At 44.8% G+C, this 16004-nt stretch overlaps 1 protein-coding gene across 1 annotated transcript in view; it reads right to left on the bottom strand.

Moving 5' to 3' along the window:
• zmiz1a (zinc finger, MIZ-type containing 1a) overlaps positions 1–16004 on the bottom strand; it is a 121365-nt gene that overhangs the window by 90318 nt on the left and 15043 nt on the right. Inside the window, exon 2 of the mRNA XM_080036294.1 lies at positions 2778–2882. The gene's annotated coding sequence lies outside the window, so the exon portion shown is untranslated. The remainder of the gene's footprint in view (positions 1–2777; positions 2883–16004) is intronic.

The following is a 16004-nucleotide window of genomic DNA, read 5'->3' as shown; positions in this document are numbered from 1 at the left end:
AAAAAATAAAATGGTGTGTGTGTGTGTGTGTGTGTGTGTGTGTGTGTGTGTGTGTGTGTGTGTGTGTGTGTGTGTGTGTGTGTGTGTGTGTGTGTGTGTGTGTGTGTGTGTGTGTGTGTGTGTGTGTGTGTGTGTGTGTGTGTGTGTGTGTGTGTGTGCTTGTGCGTGTAAAAAATGTGCAGTAACCACAATGAACATCGCAGGCAAGGATAAAAACACGCCATCCTGTCTGTTGAATATCATCACACGTCTCCTTGGCTATAGCACCTTAAGGTTGAAACTCCTCAGAATATGAGAATCTCGATAACATCTCATATTTTCTCATATCTTATGTTTGTGTGCATCTGTAACCCTCTCTCTCTCTCACACACAAACATATGTTGTTATACCTACATACATAGAATGGCACTCGGGAGTATATTTTGTGCACCGCCATACCTGCAATCATATGTACACATTCACATCGGGTGTACCGGTAAGTAGAGGGTGTAAAGAAGAGGGGTGCAGGACCCAAAATGGAGGGGAAAGAAACCGACAAGAATGAAAAAGATGACTGGGGACGGGATGCTAATTCCCTTGGTGTGAGTTAATCCCTAGGAGCGCTGACATCCTTCGCTTTATCTAGGAATGCCATGTGGCACCGAGGCCTTGACAAACACATTGACAAAAACTGCCTAACCCAACGGTTACACACTCAGACTACAGGCCCACACGTCCACTCGTTTGAAAACGACATAGTAGTTGAGATGTCTGTACTTTAACGCACAACTACAAATTTCACCACAAGCGTGCACCGAGGGGAATCCACCCAACCATAACAATCTCAGACACACATAAAAAAAACACACAAACTCTCTCCATCTCAACTCCATCACCTTACAATGGCCACTCTGTTCAGTGTCAACACTGGTCACACTATGCAGCGGCCGCCAACATTCAAAATGCATCCGATTAAACTTTTGGGGGAAGAAAAAAAAATGTAGGTCCTCTGTAAAAGGCAACAGTCTGTAACATGTTTGCAGCGATGATAGGCTTTCTAAACAAATTAAGCCGGGGGGAGCTCTACATTACTCATCCTGTTTAGGCTGGCTGGCTGTCTGACCAAATTCTGTCTCAATTGCACAGTTGTTTGATCAACTGTTGGTGCCGCTATTTGTGTGTTAACGTATACGAAAAAAAAAGATTTGACTCCACGGATAGCAAAGGAGATGAATACACTTTGACAGCAACACAGAAAGGCAGAGAAACTTGTCTTCCGATACACTTTTATGTCGCTGCAGTCATAAGCTGACACATTCTGTCGGCTGGCAGCGTCCTCCATACTTTCACTGCCCACCATTTGTCACTGTGCCGACGGTCGCTTGTATCTGTGTGTTAAACCTGTCGCTCTCTGTGCTCTGACGTCCGTGTGTGCTTATCGCTTTGGCTGATCCCTGCTAGTCGCGCATATGTGTACAGTATCTCTGTCTGACTAGCGTGTGTGCGTGTGTGCGTGTGTGTGTGTGTGTGTGTGTGTGTGTGTGTGTGTGTGTGTGTGTGTGTGTGGCAGATGTTCCCCGGGCGGTGCCATTGCTCAGTGTTCAGACACACACGCCGCACCATAGGAAGATTAACCAGCACTTTATTTATCCATTTGCTTCCTGGATCTGCCACCACCACCACCGCCTACTCTCCAAACCCCCCCCCCCCCCCCCCACACACACACACACACACCCCCCAATCCTCTTTAATCCCTGGTTGCAAAGAATGAAGCAGGATAGGCAAAAAGAGAGTGTGAAATTAGAGCTAGGTGGCTGAGTTTTGCACCTACTTTAAAAATTATTTGGTTCAGGGCCATCAGAAAGATTATAAATGAACAAGACCTTTGAATTTGAACCAGGCTCCACAGACTATCATGTTTCATTGGGATAGTGCCATTCGAAATGTTCCATTTCATATCAAGTTACCATAATATGCTTATAGTTCATTTAGGTTAAAGTTGGATTAAAGATATAGTGCGTAACTTTTTCATATAAAGGAATGTCAGTCACATTCAAGTCGTTGCCAAATGAGTTGACACAAAGTTGATAATTAAGCTCCACAAAACTCCCACTTTATTTCTCAGTATGGCAGCGTTTACAAACCGACGGTGTCAACCCATGACACTGGCGCAGGAGCTCAAGAAGCGCCCAAGAAATGTTTCAGTTGTTGATTCTACTGCAAAGAAAAAAACCTGACATACAGCCGAAGTGCCGACAGTTTTCTTGTAATTACTCATTGGGGCGAAAGAAGTTACGCACTAACGCTTTAGACCGAGCTTTATTCACATAGTCGAGAAATGAACTAAATGGTCAAGCTACACTTGCATTTTACTTTCTGTCACTACTAAACTGTGCTAACCATGAATATTTTCCTATTCCTCAGTTCTGCCCACTGAAAAAAAAAAGAGAGAGAGAGAGTTTTTTGGAAAAAATGCTTCATGGTTTTGTTCTATTCTCCAAGTATTGACACTGGCCACAGGCTTTCTCGGCGGGGACTGGCTTAGGTTTTTTTTTCTTCTTGGACGGGGCCACAGAACACAGATCCTAGCACACAGCTCCTCATAAACAGCAGCTGCAGACCGCTCAGTTCCCAGTATCCTCCCCGAGCCGCCACCAGCCCAGGAGGGTCCAATCAAAAGCAGCCATAATGCTCCCTCACTTTTTGGACCTTGTAGCGTGCCAAGTGTGCTCCGAGAAAACAGCCTGAGAATGCATCAAAAGAGAGTGCAATCACGACATAAAGTACAATGTATTTACCTGTGTGAACTTTGACCTTGGTTGGTGGTACTGAGGTGGCCGCCCCCTCCTCCACCCAGCCCTTCATGTATTCCTCACACACGGTCCACTCCTTAAAGCGCTGGTCTGAAGAAGGAAAGGAAAAGGGAGGCAGAGGGGGGAAAAGAAAAGAGGAGAGGAGAGGGCTGTTAAATTTCTTTTAATGGAATGCCAGGCAGGGATAGCCTGGTTCAGACAGAGGACAAATGTATCACAGAGAAATACATCCCCAGTGTTGAAAAATGCATGCGGGCGGGAGAGAAGCCATGAGGGAGTGTGTGTGCTATACTGCCCCATTTACTCTAGCGCCTAACCCTGCTGGAAAACCAATGAACCGATGAGCAACTGCACCACCTATCACACTCACTGCAAGTTGCTGCTGCTGCTGCTGTGCCTGTGTGTGTACACTGCAGCAGTCCTTGTACACACACACACACACACACACACCCCTGACGCGACCCCACCCCCCACCCGCAAAGGAACAATGTCCTTCCTAAAGGTTATCAGCAGCCTGGCTCTTGGTCAGCCCTCATCCTGACTCTATTACACACACACACAGCGGCGAGATTCACTGCCTTAATACACCTCTCTTAGTCTCTCCTCACTGCTCCGCTGCACCCTTTACAGGCCGATACAAATCCTGCTAGGCCAAGAACGCACACACACACACACACACACACACACACACACACACACACACACACACACACACACACACACACACACACACACACACACACACACACACACACACACACACACACACACACACACACACACACACACACACACACACACACACACACACACACACACACACACACACACACACACACACACACACACACACACACACACACACACACTTTAGGGGGTAGCCCTAACTACGCTAAATCCCTATTCTGTCTCTGGACATCTGCACTTCCATTCGATTGGTGTAAGATTAATTATGAAAGCTGTGTGATGCAGTAACATATTTAGCCTAGATATTACACAACCCAGCATTTATAAGCTAACCCCTCCACATGGCTAGTGTGACAATATCGGCTCAACAATTTATTTGTACAAGATTAATGAGCACAAACGTGTAAAACTAATAGCATTAAACCTCGGCTGTACTTTGTGTTGGGTGCTAATGCCAAACGGGATAAAACTCAGATGGTAAAAGCAGCAGTTAAGTAAATACATCATTTTTTGTCAGCATTTTTTCGGTTTTGGGGACTCATAACTTTGCTGTTTTGAGTCAGAACACTCTCTAATTAATATTGTGAACTGGCGCCAAAACCAACTATTCAGCAAAAAATGCTGCAGTAAACCAATTGAACACCACCAGCCCGGCACCATATGACAGACAGACAAAGTTAGCGACTAGCTAGTGAACATAGTGGAGTGTTGAGCAGCTTAAGGGCCAAGTGTTTCCTGTCTTTTAGTTGGTGGGGACCAAAAATGGAGCTAAAAGAGAGAGGAAATAGGCACATACTCTGTGGAACTTCCTCTTCCACTTATGTGGCTATAACTAACTCTGGCAGACGCACTGTGAACTGTCAGTCAACATTGAGAAGACAAGCAACTCCTAACGACACACAGGCGTACAGATTAGCAATACAGCAAATGACAACTTCAGCATTCAAGAGAAAAGTCAAATTTATATTAGAAAATAAAAAGTAATCTTTAGTTATTAAATACCTTTTTTATATTAAGAATTTTCATTTAAAGTGGAAGGAACATCTATGTTTTAAAAGAAATACTTTTTTCTTAACATTACCCCCTGACGGAAAATCACGAGAGGAAAATGCACACAACAAGCAGAGTACTAACATGCTTATCTATTCAAGTCTTTATCTCTGGCAAAGACAGTCAGTCTCCAGTATAGACAGTAAGTCACACCACTCTCTTTTCTCTGCCATTGTTTCATCACTCACAATCTCTACACTGGTGCAAACAAGCTTCCTCTGCTCCGGGCTGCCCTCGTGGCCGTTCAGAATATATCTTGGTTCACTTCTAAAAATCACAGTCACAGAAAGGTTGGCCTCTGAGACACATCCACTGACGTAGACAAATACTGGAAGAAGACCAGATCTGATATCAGTAACAGTCAGTGCGTTTCCATGGCACAACTAGATTGGATTAAGACATACAGTATATCGAACTAGACACTCGAACGGACCGTGTCACTTGTCTGAGTATACATGGCCTTTCAGAAATCGGATAAATGTCCGATGCATGGCTGTCTCTCCACTATGCTAGGTGGCGCTGTAGCCCTTTCAACAAGTGGTTTTAGAGCCACGTCCGGTTCCCTTCCGGCAATAACCCATGGTGTAGCCTATAACGCGCAGGCACACAAGCACATAACGAGAAGTCCGATATGCGATATCCGATCCCTGTATACATGCAGAGAGAATGCCGACAATGAACGAGTTATCTAGGTGTTCTTATCCGACTTCTCTTGTCCGTTATTGTGCCGATTTGTGTGCGAAGTAGATCGGATAAAGGTGTTTACATGCAGTTTAAAAGTCCTGTTGAAGTCTTATTCGTTTAGTTATCCGATTATGAGTCTGCATGTAAACGCACTGACTCAAAGGAACTAAAACAGCAACACAGGCAAAATGTTTTAATATATCTCAGTCCGCCTACACCTTAGCTACGATGTGTCTTATATAAAACACTGTGCTTGATGAGAAGAATAAAGGTATTAGCACTCCCTGGGTGTATGTCCACCTTTTTTTAACTGACGTTATGATAAAATAATGTGCTGAAAAGAAAATCTGGTGTTAATACTCAACCTAGGCTCTGTAAAATGAAATGTAAATGATACAGTCATATGAAAAAGTTTGGGAACCCCTCTCAGCCGGCATTATAATTGACTCTGCTTTCACACAAAAAAGATAAAAGTGGTATGTCTTTAATTTACCAGGAACAGCTAAGTACTGGGATGTTTTCCAAACAAAGATTTTTTGAAAAGCAGTATTTAGTTTTATGAAATTGAATAAAATGTGAAAAACTGGCTGTGCAAAAATATGGGAACCCTTGTGGTCTTGCTGATTTTAATGCATGTAACAGCATGTAAAACTGAGGACTTTAAACACAAAATTGGTTGGATTATGTTGTTAAGCCTTGAACCTCATATAAAGGTCTGTTTAATCATGATAAAAGGTATTTTAGGTGCCTAAATGCAAGTTCCACCTCTCTTTGACTCTCTGCAGAAGTGAGACAGAATGTGATCATCAAAACAGCTCCCAAAAGATCTTAAAAACAAAGATTATTCATTGTCATGGTTTAGGGGAAGGCTACAAGAAGCTTTCCCAAAGGTTTCAATTGTCAATTTCGACTGTAGGGAACGTTGTCAGGGAATGGAAGGACACAGGCACAGTTGCAGTTAAACCCAGGTCTAGCAGACCAAGAAAAGTACAAGAGCGGCATATGCGGCGGATTGTGAGAATGGTTGCACACAACCCAAAGATCACCTCCAAAGACCTGCAAGAACATCTGGCTGCAGATTGTGTATCTGTACATGGTTCTACAATTCAGTGCAATTTGCACCAAAACATCTGTATGGCCGGGTGATGAGAAGGAAGCCCTTTCTGCGCCCACGCCACAGATACAGTTGCATGGAGTATGCAAAAGCTCATTTAGACAAGCCAGCTTCATATTGGAAGAAAATGCTTTGGACTGATGAGACAAAAATTAAGTTATTTGGTCTTTATAAAAAGCAGATGTTTTGGTACAAATTGCGCTGAATTGTTGAATGATGTACAGATACACAATCTGCAGCCAGATGTTCTTGCAGGTCTTTGGAGGTGATCTGTGGGTTGTGTGCAACCATTCTCACAATCCTCCACCTATGCCGCTCCTTTTTTCTTGATCTTCCAGACTTGGGTTAAATTGCAACTGTGCCTGTGTCCTTCCATTTCCTGACAACATTCCTTACAGTCGAAATTGACAATTGAAACCTTTGGGAAAGCTTCTTGTAGCCTTCCCCTAAACCATGATAATGAACAATCTTTGTTTTTCAGATCTTTTGGGAGCTGTTTTGATGATCCCATTCTGTCTCACTTCAGCAGAGAGTCAAAGAGAAGTGCAACTTGCATTTAGGCACCTAAAATACATTTTCTCATGATTAAACAGACATTTGTATGAGGTTCAAGGCTTAACAACATAATCCAACCAACTTTGTGTTTAAAGTCATCAGTTTTACATGCTGTTAAAGGCATTAAAATCAACAAAACCACAAGGGTTCCTATATTTTTGCACAGCCAGTTTTTCACATTTTATTTTATTTCATACAACCAAATACTGCTTTTCAAAAAATCTTTGTTTGGAAAACATCCCAGTACTTAGCTGTTCCTGGTAAATTAAAGACATACCACTTTTATATTTTTTTTGTGAAAGCAGAGTCAATTATAATGCCGGCTGAGAGGGGTTCCCAAACTTTTTCATATGACTGTATGTTAACAAAGGGGGCCCACCCTTGCTAGCAACATGCCAGTTTACAGAGCCTAGGTTGTGAATTAACACTGCGTTTTTTTTTTTTTCAAGCGTACACACAGTATGGACAGGAAGCGGATCATGAGGAGATAGTCACTGATTTTGACAAAAAAAAAGTGATTTTGACAACGAGCATTCTCCAGAATCACTAACTCCACCTTAGTTGCTTAAAATAAAATGAAGCATATAACATATTTAAAGTTGACAAAAGGTGACAAAAGGTGACAAAAGGTGACAAAAGGTGACGTGATTTTCTCTTCCAGAGTAAAATCTCAAATATCTCCTTTGGAAAACAATACAATGATGGTTTTGACAGGAGTGGGTGTATATAGGGCTGAAACAGAGGGGGCCCCCCAGTCCATACATCCTAACACCTGCTGGTTCATTTAATCCCTGAGAAGAGAGGGAACATACTGGAGAACACACTGTGGGAAGAGGGGGTTGATTTTGGGCCAAAGAAGAAGAGGACAGGGCGGAGGAGAAAGCCATAAATACGCGGGGAGGCGAGCAGGTGTCGCCGGCAAATGTGATTTACAGGGTCCATGTCCCGTACAGTGCTGACAGGTAAGCCTATTAGGATGATATTACCCAGCTATAACACGCACCGATAGACCCCTCTTTAAAAAACGAGTGTGCAGAGAATGTGTAAAAAGGTTATGGGTTTAAAGGAAAAAATAATAATATTAATTTGGTCAAGTTGGCCATACATCCTGAAACTGATTACATTATTACATGAAAACTGATTTTAACTTGCTGATTTCCCCTTCCATCTTTTCAAGTAGACATAATTTAGCAACCACAGCTATGTTTAGCAACCTTAGGGTTGGTAGAAGAAAACATTACAGGCATTTGTATTGCAGCAGGAGGCTTTTCTCATACTCAGTCTAAAATGACAACAGGCTTCAAAGTGTGTGTGTGTGTGTGTGTGTGTGTGTGTGTGTGTGTGTGTGTGTGTGTGTGTGTGTGTGTGTGTGTGTGTGTGTGTGTGTGTGTGTGTGTGTGTGTGTGTGTGTGTGTGTGTGTGTGTGTGTGTGTGTGTGTGTGTGTGTGTGTGTGTGTGTGTGTGTGTGTGTGTGTGTGTGTGTGTGTGTGTGTGTGTGTGTGTGTGTGTGTGTGTGTGTGTGTGTGTGTGTGTGTGTGTGTGTGTGTGTGTGTGTGTGAGTGTGTGTGAGAGAGAGAGCTAAATACTGAGATGGAAGTGTACTTTTCAGCATATTGGAAGCTGCCGGGGAGCAATCACTGAAGAATGCAAACGTTTATGAGAAACTAAATGCACTAGAACATCCAGCTGAGATCTGCAATCCAGTCTTGCTTGTGGTTCAGAGCATGAGAGAGAGAGAGAGAGCGAGAGACACGAGGCTACAAGAAAATTGCTACCACTTGAGCCGCGCGCTACAGATGGTGTTGAGAGCAACACAGCACAAACCAATGTGTTCCTTGCTGTAATAACTTGGTTGAATATTGCAGTGAAGAGAGCTGAGTGCTTCGTGTACTGGCTTCTGCAGACTGCGGCTTTCTTACTTTATTTATTTTTTCACTGTCAGAAGTGTGAAGTCTTTCATCCCGGGATATAAGAGGCATGCGGTAAAAATCTTCAAAAGAAACTAATCGTGTTAAATGAGGTTTGGTGTCTGTACGTATGTCTTCTGAGTGTGGTATGTCTGTGTGTGAGGGGTTGTGAGACGAAAAATTGTCACCTTTGAATGTAAACGCCTTCATAAATGCTTTGGTATAACTCTTAACGCTTCAATCCTTGTAATTGCGTCTGATGATGTGTCTTGCTCATTGACTGAAATAAAACCCAATGTTCTGCACCAAAGTGTTTCTTTAAAGTCATTCAAAAGCAGGAGATGACAAAACCCAAAGATTGCCCATGTTGAAAGCCCTTAACACCACAACGTTTACTTTGGCTTCCTGGGGGGGAGTCCTACAGTCTCAAGAGGCTGCTCAACTCATACACACACACACACACCTTCACACAGTCACACACAGTGTCACACACACACCTTATCATCTCTGAGCCGAGGAAGCAGGAGAGCTATAAAAGCCAACCTCATCTCCTTAAAACAGGCAGGGCTGTCCCTGGGCGTCTTAACACAACTCATCAACTGTTAAACCAGAGAGAGAGAGAGAGAGAGAGAGAGAGAGAGAGCGAGGCAGAGCAGTAAAAATCAATGCCCCCCAACACGGCAAACAGCAGTCAATGATGTTAGGAGGAAAAGAGGCGAGAATTTGCAGCAGTGTATTAGTAAGGGAAGGAGAAGAAAGGAGAAGCAAGGAGAAAGTCCGTGTTAAGCTAAAAGCAAGTATAGGCTAATATATGTAATTGATTACCTCTATGTAAATGGACCAACTCTTAATAAAAAAAAACTAATGAATGCAATTTTAAAGCAGCAGCAGCAGCAGCAGAGTCTCTCCGAAAATCGATTGGGCGCTCCGAGTGAGAGAAGCCATTTCCCTTCTAGCCAAGATAAAACACTTTACTAGGAGCTGTCAGATACTTATCAGGGAGGAAATTAGCAACGGAGGAATAGCATTTTTCCCCCAAACAAACAGGTCAAGTGTTTCTCAAGTCTCTCTCTCTCCCTCTCTCTCTTTCCATCACTCTCTCTCTCCCTCCCTCTCTCTCCCCCTCCGATATCATCATCTGTTATTTCCTCTGGTTTAAATGCCAAACGGTGAGGAGAAGGAGGAGGAGGGCCGCGGCTGCATTTCATTCAAACGAGATCATTTTGTAATAAAAAACAAGCGCAGCATGCAGGCAGGAGCAGGTTGTTTGTTTGAAATGGAGAAGATGAGGTCTCTCTCTCCTCTCCGGTATCGCCCCGGCTCCCGGGGAGCAAACTGCTGCTGGAGCCTGCCAGCACCTGCACAACACAAGCACGCACACTCACACACTGACGCAATTTGGCCCCTACTATCTCACTGCCAGATCTCACCAAAACAATATTTGCCTCTTTTTCTTTCTTTCTCTCTGCCTGCGGTCTGTGTTCCTGGCTGAAAAAAATATTCCTTTTTTTTTTTTCAAATGAAAGAAAAGGAAAAACACAACCACACACAGACAGAACAGAGTACAAAGAGATGTGTCTAAGGCAAGGCAGCAGCAGCAGCCCACACACAAGACAGGGAGGAGAGGAGGAGAGAGGAGAGGAGAGGAGAGGAGAGGAGAGGAGAGGAGAGGAGAGGAGAGGAGAGGAGAGGAGAGGAGAGGAGAGGAGAGGAGAGGAGAGGAGAGGAGAGGAGAGGAGAGGAGAGGAGAGGAGAGAGGAGGAGAGGAGAGGGCCGCGTCAACATCAACACCGGCTCTGCAGTCATCGCTCAGCAGGTAATTATGATAACAACGCGTTCCCAAGGCAGCTCCTCTCTGATTTAGTTTCCGAGCACTTACCCTTCCTAAAAAATCTCCTCCCGATAACATCTGATGATATGATTACAAAGTCAAGATCCTTTTCAAGCAGCGCCCACTTATGTGCCTCTAATTTGCTGTGTAGCAGCAACTCTCCCTCTTGTGACTTACACTCCATCACCCCCCCCCCCCCCCCCACACACACACACACACACACACACACACACACACACACACACACACACACACACACACACACACACACACACACACACACACACACACACACACACACACACACACACACACACACACACACACACACACACACACCTCATTGTGTATGCTCAGTTAACATGTAGCACCACTCCGATTCTCAAAACATTTGGAGAAATGCCGTGACATAAGTGGACCTCACCTATTATACCTCACACCATCTGTGACTGAGCGCGATAGCACTGCCCTGCTATTGCCTTCCATTGTAAACACAAGAAGCCTCGTCTCATGCAGGGGGGGAAGAATACATCATTTTCATTGTGTCTGTTATGGTCCAGTTGGGAAACAGTGCGAGGTTTGGGCCCCCGAATGGGAGTCTGCCGGAGTTGACCCTGTGGTTACCTCGGCGACGCTGCATTTTGGCTATGCTGTCATTGCAGGGCCGACCCCCTTTAAACAGCACAGTGCTGCGCAGCAACAAGGGCCAGGGCTGTTGACATACTGAAGACATTTAAGATAATCCCGGAGATGTCTCAGTGTTTTCCAAGATTACATCTTTAAAGGGTGGGGGGGGGGAGGGGGGCGGCCTGCAGCCTCTGTACTTGAAAGGGAGAGAGAGAGAGAGAAGCGGAGGGCTCTGTTCTGAAGGAGGGGGGTGGTGGAATAGCTCAAGAATGCAATCATGCTTTTGGAGTGGAAGAAGGCCTGTCCTGGCTAGCTAAGCTTGACGGGAGGGGTGCGACAGGATATTTAGGAGAGGGGAGGGGCGGTGCAGAGGAACCGAGACCTGCCAGAGGGAAACACACCTGTTGTTGTGTGGGACAAGACTGAGTAGGGTGGAGAAAAGGACTATCGTGTAGTTGACCTGACAAGGGGCTGTAAATTACACAGTTCATCCGTGTGCCCTGCCTTGCCTTTTTGTAATGTTTTGGTATGCTGTCAGTCCGAGGTTAAAATGTCACACAATATATGGCAGTACACAGATTTAGCCTACGGATACTTTTTTCCATAGATATAGTCTTTCATTTTCTCTGTTTCATTCACACCAAACTATATTTTAGTTTTTATTAAACCAAAAAAACTTTTTTCTTTTACTTCAAAGTGCTTACCACGAGACGCACAGCCCAAGGGTTGTAGTATGGATTGAACTATAGTTTTCTGTTTGGTGCTTGAAGACTACTGCTTGATAAGAGAGCTTGTGTTATAAACTGGTGTCTTACAGCTTGAGTGGGAGATGAATTATTGAGTTGAAATGCTGGAAATGTAGGATCAGTAGTTTTGGAGCTTGACCTTTTACAATGGACACAGGCTCTGATAACTGAAAAAAAAAATGATGTTCTTTTTTTAATGGGTCTCTTCAAGCCTTTCAAATTTATGAACGTCTCATTCATTCCTAAACCTTAACATCTACAATTTATACTAGTATGTGCCAGTCATTATATTCAGGTCTATCCACATTAGTTTGGACTTGGTCTGTGTTGTGACAAAGTGTGGTGTGGTGTGCTGAGTCAAGTCAAGTGAACTTTATTAGTCCCCGAGGGAAGATTTGTCCACTGCATGTGGAGTGGCCCAGCCTGACCGATTAGGACTTCTGCTCTTTACTGGTGCCTCCCTGGGCTCTGCTGTACTGTTGGCACTATAACTCCAGTGGATGATCAACCCCCAAACATTTCTCTCCCACAGTGTGCTTTACATATTGCGTCATCACAAAGTTTTTTTTTTTTTTAAAGATACTTTGCATGAGCTACTTTACATCTCCCGGGCATAAAAAAAACAAGGCACCGGAGAAAATTGGTTATAGGAAGTATTCAATAAAAGCATTGAAACCATGACTCATCATATCTGTGACAAAATCGTCAGCAGCAAGTGATGTCCACTGTGGCTGTTTTTTTTTGCACCTCTTAGTCACTCATGGGAGAAGTGTGCGCTAGCCTGTGACGGACAAAGAAATCGCTTAAGCAGCAGCATGCATCCTGGAAAATTAGTACTAATTCTAGGATGGGATCTATTTTGACACTGAACACGCGAAGAAAACACTACTAATAGCTCATTGGTGCTACAGCGTGTGGCGTGGCAAAAGCTGAATCTTTTTGTGCACCTTTTTAGCTCAGTCTCTCGCCTTCTAATAAAGCTGGCCACGTCACATCCTCAGTGAGTCAGCAGTGACCGACCACCAAGGGGCCCAGAGCCAGAGTGAGGCCTGTCTGTCTATTATCAGCTGGGCATAATGTACGTCATGAGAAAGACACAAACAACCTCTGAAAAGAAGAGGCGCAAGTCAGTCACACAACCACCAGAAGGGCTATTTTTTGCAACGAGAGGAAAACAAATATGTCATAGGCAGGAGGAGGAGGAGGAGGGCTGGGACTGGAGTGGCTGAGTCATTCGAGTCATCACTGAGTGTCATTGAAAGAAGACCTATTTTAGAATTAGCACCAGTCAACCGGGAATGGTTATAGCGAAGACAGACAAAGAAAGCAGCGGTGGTTAGCATTAGGTACAGAGTGGTTCCTGTGAAAGAGTTCTGCTGTGGGGCCCCTCCTCCGTCCCTCCAGCCTCACTGGCCTTGGTTGAAAAATGAATGCAGCAAACTGACAACACTTAGGGCCTCCCTCCTGCTCTCTCTCTCCCTCTCTCTCTCTCTCTCTGTGTCTTGCTCTCTCTCTCTCTCTCTCTCTCTGTCTTGCTCTCTCCCCTCCTCCCCATGTACCAAACAGGATCAATTACCAAAGCAGGGCTCCACTCAGTAGTGCTAAAGAAACAAGAGGCACTCTCAATCACATCACAGCTTTGTGTTAGAGTGTGTGTGTGTGTGTGTGTGTGTGTGTGTGTGTGTGTGTGTGTGTGTGTGTGTGTGTGTGTGTGTGTGTGTGTGTGTGTGTGTGTGTGTGTGTGTGTGTGTGGATTATGATGAGCAGAGAAAGGGAGGAGGAGGAGGAGGAGGTGGTAATAGTCTGTTTGCTTCTCCCCTAATGACAGCAGCAGAGTGGATTAGTGAGCCTCCTTACCCATCAGCATCACTCCTCCCAGTAAGTGACAGAGCATGTAAATAACCAGTTGGGTCCACTATACTAGCAGTGGGGGGGGGGGGGGGGGGGGTAGAAAAGGAGGGATTGGTCTAATAAAGGTCTGAATGTGTGTGTGTCTTGCCTGTGTCGTGTGTACGAGCGTTTTTATATTCACAATCATATCCCGCGCCTTCATTTGTATGCAGGTGGAGATTTTTTGCAGAGGAGTCCCATTTCCTACAAAATCAGCCCAGGTTATTCAAATGCAGCAACAGCACACATGTGACTGGAGGAGAGGATAACATAAAGAAAGGCATCAGCAGAAATGGCAGCAGGCAAGCAGGCAGTAATCCCCCGGCCAGGGCCACTTGTGTTATGCCACGCAGGCAGGCAGCGCTGTCTGTCAGTAGCAAGCAGCAGCACCCATACACACAGGCCTTATCAGTGGCAGCCACAGGGCTCCTCTAATAACCCTGCTGATGCTCTGCGGTGCACGGACAGACAGGGAGACGGACAAAAGGGACGGACAGGTTTCACCTCCTACTTAAAAGGGATAGTTCAGGATTATTGAAGTGGGGTTGTGTGAGGTACTTAGGTGTGAGTAGTTAGTGTGCTAACTTATGGAGTGGGCGATCAGTGCAGTCACTATGAGGAGCTCGGGGGAGACGTCGCTGTAGCAGAAGCATTGGAGCTACTGTTGCAGACAGGGTTCAAAAGAAAATATAAATAGGCTACTGTATATAAATGCTTACCTAATACTTTTTTTAATTTTACACTAAATGTAGGATTTTGTTTGCCGCCAGACCGCCGTTTATGTTTGCACTTTTTCTTTGGCCATGTATTACCAAGCCCCAACCTCAGCGATTTTTACCAGCATCCAATAAGGAAGTGACCTACAACTGTAGTAACCAGAGAGTGCCACTGGGGGTGGCGCCAAGACGAGCAGTTTTTCTTTGACTCACTTGTTAGATAGGCCGTTTTCAAAGTCTTATTAAACCTATTTACAGCCTGGGTCACAAAACCATTTTAGTCTGTATGTTTAGGTCATATCTCCATGACAACACTGGGGGGGGTGAATTTTTTTGGCCCACGCTAGTTTTTATTTTTTTAGAGGTTAAAATGTATTGGCGCAATCTCTTGAGTGACAGCTCTCCGCCCGTTGTCCCTCACTTTGCCTCGGAGGTATACGTCAGCTATCTCCCTCCCACCGACATGATGTCGATTCCCATTTTCGGCAAGAGGAGTGAGGCGGAGTAAAAATCTCACAAGATGGTGACGCGCACAAACCAGGATTATTGGATGCCGTGTGAATAACTGAGGTCAGCCCGGATGCTACATCCATATTATTTACTATCTATGTGTATTACTAAACAAACAGCTGATTGGCGGATTGATATGCTGCACCACACCAGCACCAGTTGGCGTAGGAATACTATCCTTACCCATCCATCTCCATAAGGTTACAGACCAGCTATGCATTAAGTACCTCATCATACCACCCCTCTTCAAAAACACTGAACTATCCCTTTAAAAGGTAGCGCCTGAGTGCCAGGTATCAGCCTGTCGCTATGTATCTGTGTGCATTTACTCATTTTCCCCTCACTCTCTCCTGCATGCAACACTGACAGCTTCATACATGCTTTCGCTTTCATCTAAATGCACGCCACTTATGACTGCCCCTTACTATTAGCCCCTCCCCCCTTAGATACACACACACGCACACACATTTTGTATGCATGACAGCGTTGTCTTAACTCACGCATGCTGAGGCCCTCCCCAGTAGGAGCATATATCTGACTCCAGCATCATTATCACCATTCAAAAAGGTCAAGCACAGTGCTTCCAGCCTTTTTTCTTTGTGATTTATGCCTTTGTGCGATTACCTCTGTTCACATTAATCTTCATCTGTAAATCTAATCACGACCGCCTTCGCCATCGCTCTCAGGACAGAAGCTGTGCCCGACGGGAAACGGCTTATGTAAATACAGCGCTTTGTTGACACAGGATGGGCAGCACACGCTGTCACCACCAGACACACGGATAGGGGGACATCGGGGGGGGGAGATAAGAACAGCCAGCACTTTTTATTGTTGTTGCTTTTCATTCACTCCTGTCCTGTCACCGTTCATCTCTATCTGGGCGTGTGCGTCCTTT

This window comes from Ammodytes marinus (genome assembly GCF_949987685.1).
Source record: "Ammodytes marinus genome assembly, chromosome: 11".
In the NCBI taxonomy this organism is placed as follows: Eukaryota; Metazoa; Chordata; class Actinopteri; order Uranoscopiformes; family Ammodytidae; genus Ammodytes; species Ammodytes marinus.
The sequence above is the reverse complement of the archived record's forward strand: the minus strand, read 5'-3'. Positions and strand labels throughout refer to the sequence as shown.